The sequence below is a fragment of the Juglans regia genome, chromosome 12 (genome assembly GCF_001411555.2).
Source record: "Juglans regia cultivar Chandler chromosome 12, Walnut 2.0, whole genome shotgun sequence".
NCBI lineage: Eukaryota > Viridiplantae > Streptophyta > Magnoliopsida > Fagales > Juglandaceae > Juglans > Juglans regia.
Window position 1 is genome coordinate 12,261,613 of NC_049912.1, and position 5,855 is coordinate 12,267,467.

Here is a 5,855-nt window from a genome sequence, read left to right on the forward strand (position 1 = left end):
GTTAAATGATTTATTTTATTAGTTTAGAATAAGTGGGCTTGAAGATGCTTGGCTCACATGTCTTATTTCTTTTGAACTATGTTTTTGGGAAGGCCTTGTATTTTGGCCAAGGGCTTATTTGGAAAATTACATTTTAGGAACTAGGGTTTCATCAATTTACTGTTGGGGTTACTGTAGCCGCGCGTACTGTAGCCGGTACTGTTCATCAAGGGTAATTTTGGGTAAAAGGGGCATTATTTTGGCTAGGGTTTTGATTAGGTTTGGCTTTAAAAACTCTTTGTAGCCTCATTTGAGAGTTAGACAATATTGAATTTTATTTGTGAGTTGAGTTTTCTCCTCTTGTTCTTGATTGAACTCTTGAACTTATCAAAGGTAAATCACAACCTTTGTGGCGTTCCTCCTTTGTAATCTGGGTTCTTGAGACGGGTTCTTCAACGGGTCTAGATTTTAATATAATCTAGGTTCTTGAAACGAGTTCTCATCGGGTCTAGATTCTCCATCCTTGACTTGATTTTGGCTTTCTTGGGGAGTTTTCAAATTGATTGTGGGTTCAAGGGAATTCATTCCCACGGGTTCATATCACAAGTTTTGGATAAGGCATAAGCCAAGTACATGTCCATGCACGCATATCATGATATACTTTTTGTATGTTTGTATTAACTGTGGTATGTTGTGTGATTACTTGTTGAGATTTCTCAAAATCTTATTGTGATAGTTTCCACTACCATTCTCCAACCGGAATGGTAGAAGTTGTAATAGGTTTAGTAAGAGGCGACGACGACCAAGAGGAAGAGAACGACACCTCCTCCTTCGGAGAGGATTGTACCTAAAATGGCCATGAATCAGCCCGAGTCCTCCATCTGGGAGCGTCTAGAGGCCATTGATCGAGAAATCATGGGTATACTAGAATTCATCACCCAGTTCAGGTGGTGTAACAATTGAGACAAGGATAAGGCTTTAGAGAAGCGTGTGAAGCTCGTGTCTTCTTGAAGAGTACGAGAGTATAAGTGTTTTGTGGAATAGAGAGAGAGAGAGAAGGCAACAACATTTATGGCATCTTTTGTGGACTTATGTCTCTTTTGTGGGATTCCCGTGTTTTGGGAACTTTAAAATTATGCTTCACACTTTTTGGATATTTTGCCTTTAAGGCCTATGTTTATGTTTTGGTGACACATGTTTTGGGCTATGATATTAGTTTGTGGTACCATGTACTTTGCAATTACTTATCGCGTTGCTTAGTTATCCGACTTTTATTAATTTTTCGTTGCATCGTTATTCCATATTGCTAGTGTACTTAGGTGCATAGCATACTATCTGTCATGTACAAGAGATGTGTAGCCTTGTGTTACATGTCCCAGCATCTTAGTCATCGTCCAATCCCAAGCAGGGGCTAGGGGCGCCACATCTATAAATCACAAACCCTTTTCTACCTTTGTACATAATCCTTTTTTTATATTTTATTTTCAATAGTATTAAAAATGCAAAAACAATGCTCATGACAATCCTCAATTGTTTATATACTAGAACTTCATCCCACCAACACTTGACAAAAACCCTTTATCTCTGTGGAATACGATCCTGGACTCAACTTGATACAACTTGACTCTTCAACACTTGGAAGAATACATTTGGAGCAACGTCTAGTTTTGGCACTGTTGTCGGGGACATCGCTGTCTATTAGAGTGATTTGCTTTTGTGGATATGAAGTTTCTGGTGTTGTGAACCTCTTCACAACTTTGGTGACCTCTGAACTTTCATTTTTTTTTGTTTGTTTCATTTTCTCTTTCATTTTCACTTTTTGAACTTAAGTCCATAACCTTACTGCTATATCTTTGTTTCACAAATTTGCGGCTGCAACTTCATTTGTTTTACTGCTGTATTACATTTAGAAATTCCGTGGAATTCATATGTCTAATTGGATTTGTGATCCTACGGATAGATTGGTCAGGACTGAGTCACTCACATATTCTGATTTTGTAACCGCTTCCATTAGTTCCATTTGTGAAACACAAAGCACAATGGCTGAAGAAGAGCAAGAAGAAAGAATGGTTCTTAATCAAAATGGGACACTTAGAGAGTATCTTCAGTCTGTTAGGACTAGCACACCTTGCATCATTTTGTCTTTTAATGCAAATGTTTTTAACTTCAAGCCTAGAATGATTCCATTAATACCTCATTTTCATGGCATGGAGTCTAAAAATCCATATTTGCATATAAAAAAGTTTGAGGAAGTTTGCTCAACTTTCATGGACCAAACTTGCATTGAGGAAGTGATTAGACTAAAATTTTTTCCATTTTCTCTAAAGCACAAAGCTAAATTGTGGTTGAACTCTTTAAGGCCTAGAACTATAGGAACTTGGCAAGAAATGCAAACTGAATTCCTGAAAAAGTTTTTTCCTATGCATAGAACTAATGCCTTAAAGAGATAGATCATGAATTTTGCTCAAAAAGATGTTGAAACCTTCTATCAGTGTTGGGAGAGATTCAAGGATTTGTTAAATGCATGCCCTCACCATGGTTATGAGAATTGGCGTGTTATTAGTTTTTTGTGGAAACCATGTGTAATGGGGAATTGTTTAACAAAGAACCTGAGGAAGCTTTCTAGTATTTTGATTATTTAGCTGAAAATGCACAATGATGGGATACATTTGATATTTATGATAGGTCTAAAAATTCAAGGACCATCTCGGGGGGTGGAAAATATAATTTGAAGGAGGTAGATGATTTGAATGCTAGGTGAGCTATGATTTCTAAGAAGTTAGAAACCATAGAACTGAAAAAGGTGAATGAGGTACAAGCTATGACCAATAGCTGTAGTATTTGTGAGGACCAAGGGCATTCAACTAATGATTGCCCAACCATCCCAACCTTTAAGGAAGTTCTCTTGGATTGATCTAATACTGTCAATATGGTTTCCAAACCTTTTTCAGGTCCTAAGTCGAACACCTACAACTTGGGATGGAGAAATCATCCTAACTTCAGTTGGAGGGGTGAACAAGCTGCTGTACCTGCGCCCAGCACAACTGGACCTTCACAATGTCAAGTGAGTCAAGGCTATTACAACGTTGAGAAATGGTAGGGTGATTGACATACCAGCCCAAGGGGCAGAAAAGGATGTTAAAACTTCTAGCCTTCCACTTGAAAATGATGTACAAGTCCCCTTAGAACCTGAAAAAGTTCCATGCTCTATACCCGCACCTTTTCCTTAAAGGCTAGCCCCTTTGCACAAAGACAAGCATCAAGCTAAAATCCTTGAGATTTTCAAGCAAGTTAGGATTAATATTCCTCTGTTAGATGCTAAATTCTTAAAGGATTTATTCACCATAAAAAGAAAATTGAATATGCAAAAGAAAGCTTTTCTTACTGAGCAGGTTAGTGCCATTATCCAAACCAACACCCCTCCCAAATACAAAGACCCAGGATCGCCTACCATAGCTTGCATGATAGGGAGTTCAAAAATTGGCCAAGCATTGTTAGACTTAGGTTCAAGTGTGAACTTATTGCCTTATAATGTTTATGTTTAGCTTGGGTTGGGTGAGTTGGAATCTACTTCTAGCACTTTACAGCTGGCTGATAAGTCTATTAAGATTCCTAGAGGTGTTGTGGAAGACGTTTTAGTTCAAGTAGACAAATTCTACTACCCGATAGACTTTGTGGTACTTGACATGCAATTGACTACTCATTCTACCTTCCAAGCACCTGTTATCTTAGGAAGACCTTTCTTAGCCACTTCTAATGTAACACCCCGTATTTTAGTATATTTTTATTGAAGGATTATTTTTATTAATTCAAAAATTTATTCTCTTGTTTTAAAGTTGTTGGATTTTTAGTTGGATTATTTTTATGATTTTTAATTTTGTGAAAATTATTTTGAAGTGTTTTTTTTAATATTAATTATTCTTATGCATTTAAATTGCTTTTCATATTTAATTAACTTATTGTTGGATTTAGTTACATTATTTTCATTTAATAACTACGTTTGAATTATTTTATTTAACTTGTTGTTTTGACATCTGATATGAACCCGCGGGAATGAAATCCCTTGAACCCACAATCAATTTGAAAACTCACCAAGAAAGCCAAAATCAAGTCAATGGATGGAGAACCTAGACCCGATGAGAACTCGTTTCAAGAACCTAGATTATATTAAAATCTAGACCCGTTGAAGAACCCGTCTCAAGAACCCAGATTACAAAGGAGGAACGCCACAAAGGTTGTGATTTACCTTTGATAAGTTCAAAAGTTCAATTAAGAACAAGAGGAGTAAAACTCAACTCACAATGAATAAATTCATCAAATTTCATAAACTTCATAATCTCATTAGAATGAGGCTACATAGAGTATTTAAAGCAAAACCTAATTAAAACCCTAGATAAAATAAAACCCCATCTTCCAAAAATACCCCTGAGTGAACAGTACCGCGGCTACAGTATGGTGCTACAGTAACTCGGCTACAGTAACCCTAACCCTAGTTCAATAAAATAATAACTTTCCCAACATACCCTTACATAGGCATAAACCCAATTATTCTAAGCAAATAAAATAGGTCCTTGAAATTAATTAAATAAGTTGAAAGCCTTCAAGTGTCCAAAGCCTATAAGTCATGTTGTTGCCCTTTCCATAGCTTATGAAATGAATCAAAGCATAATCTTTATCGTTTAAGCCCTTGAACTTGTATTTGGCTCATCTGGAACTTGCAACATATCTTTAAGACTAGGCCCACCTTGGTTCCCATCAACATCTTTTTCGTTGGATCATTTTTGTGACCCAAGATGTGAGGATTGAACATCATTTCTTTCCCCTTCATTTTTCTTTTCCCCTTTTTCTTTTCTTCCTCTTTTTCTTTTTCCCTCCATTTCTTTTCTCCTCTCTCTCTCTCTCTCTCTCCTCTCCCGCACGCTGGGCCTTTCCCCCTTTCTTCCCGTGAGTTTTCCTTCCTCTTCCAGCCCACCGCAGTGCGCCTCCGTTTGGCGACACCGCCCAGCCCACGGCCTTCCCCACCCTCCGGCAACCACCTCCCTCTAGCGACCGCCTCACTCCAATCTCAGCTCCTCCCGCGTCGCCGTTTGCTCCCACGCGCAACACTAAGCTGCGGCGTTCCTTGTGCTTGTGCACTGTCGTCGCGCCACTACCAGCCACCATTTCTTCACCACTTCATCCTCGACCTCCTAGCAACCCAATGCACTTAACCCAAGCTCCGATCTGCCATCGGTGAAGCACATTCATCAACATTTCCATTTTGGACATTTTAGTCTTCAACCACCCTCTACGCCGCCACCCACGGCCAACCACCACCACCATTGGCATCACCGACATCCCCAAACCCATTCCTATCAATCTCGGGTATTGGTTTGTCCCCGTTCAAAAGTGGGTTTTTGAGACCCACGGCCACAGTGCATTTTGCACTATTCCATTGTTGTCCTGCCACTTCTAGCACCTCTGTGATTGATATGGACCCGCGGGAATGAATTCTCTTGAACCCACAATCAATTTGAGAACTCTCCAAGAAAGCCAAAACCAAGTCAAAGGATGGAGAACCTAGGCCCGATGAGAACTCGTTTCAAGAACCTAGATTATATCAAAATCTAGACCCGTTGAAGAACATGTCTCAAGAACCCAGATTACAAAGGAGGAACGCCACAAAGGTTGTGATTTACCTTTAATAAGTTCAATTAAGAACAAGAGTAGATAAACTCAACTCACAATGAATAAATTCATCAAATTTCATAAACTTCATAATCTGATTAAAATGTGGCCACATAGAGTATTTAAAGCAAAACATAATGAAACCCTAGCCAAAATAAACCTCTCATCTTCCAAAAGTGCCCCTGGATGAACAGTGCCGCGGCTACAGT

General features: G+C 38.7%; 1 non-coding gene across 1 annotated transcript; it reads right to left on the bottom strand.

Moving 5' to 3' along the window:
* Positions 1 to 2,413: 2,413 nt before the first annotated feature.
* Positions 2,414 to 2,521, bottom strand: LOC118344101. The gene has a single exon (XR_004797866.1). It is a non-coding gene; the product is annotated as a small nucleolar RNA R71 (small nucleolar RNA).
* Positions 2,522 to 5,855: the final 3,334 nt, after the last annotated feature.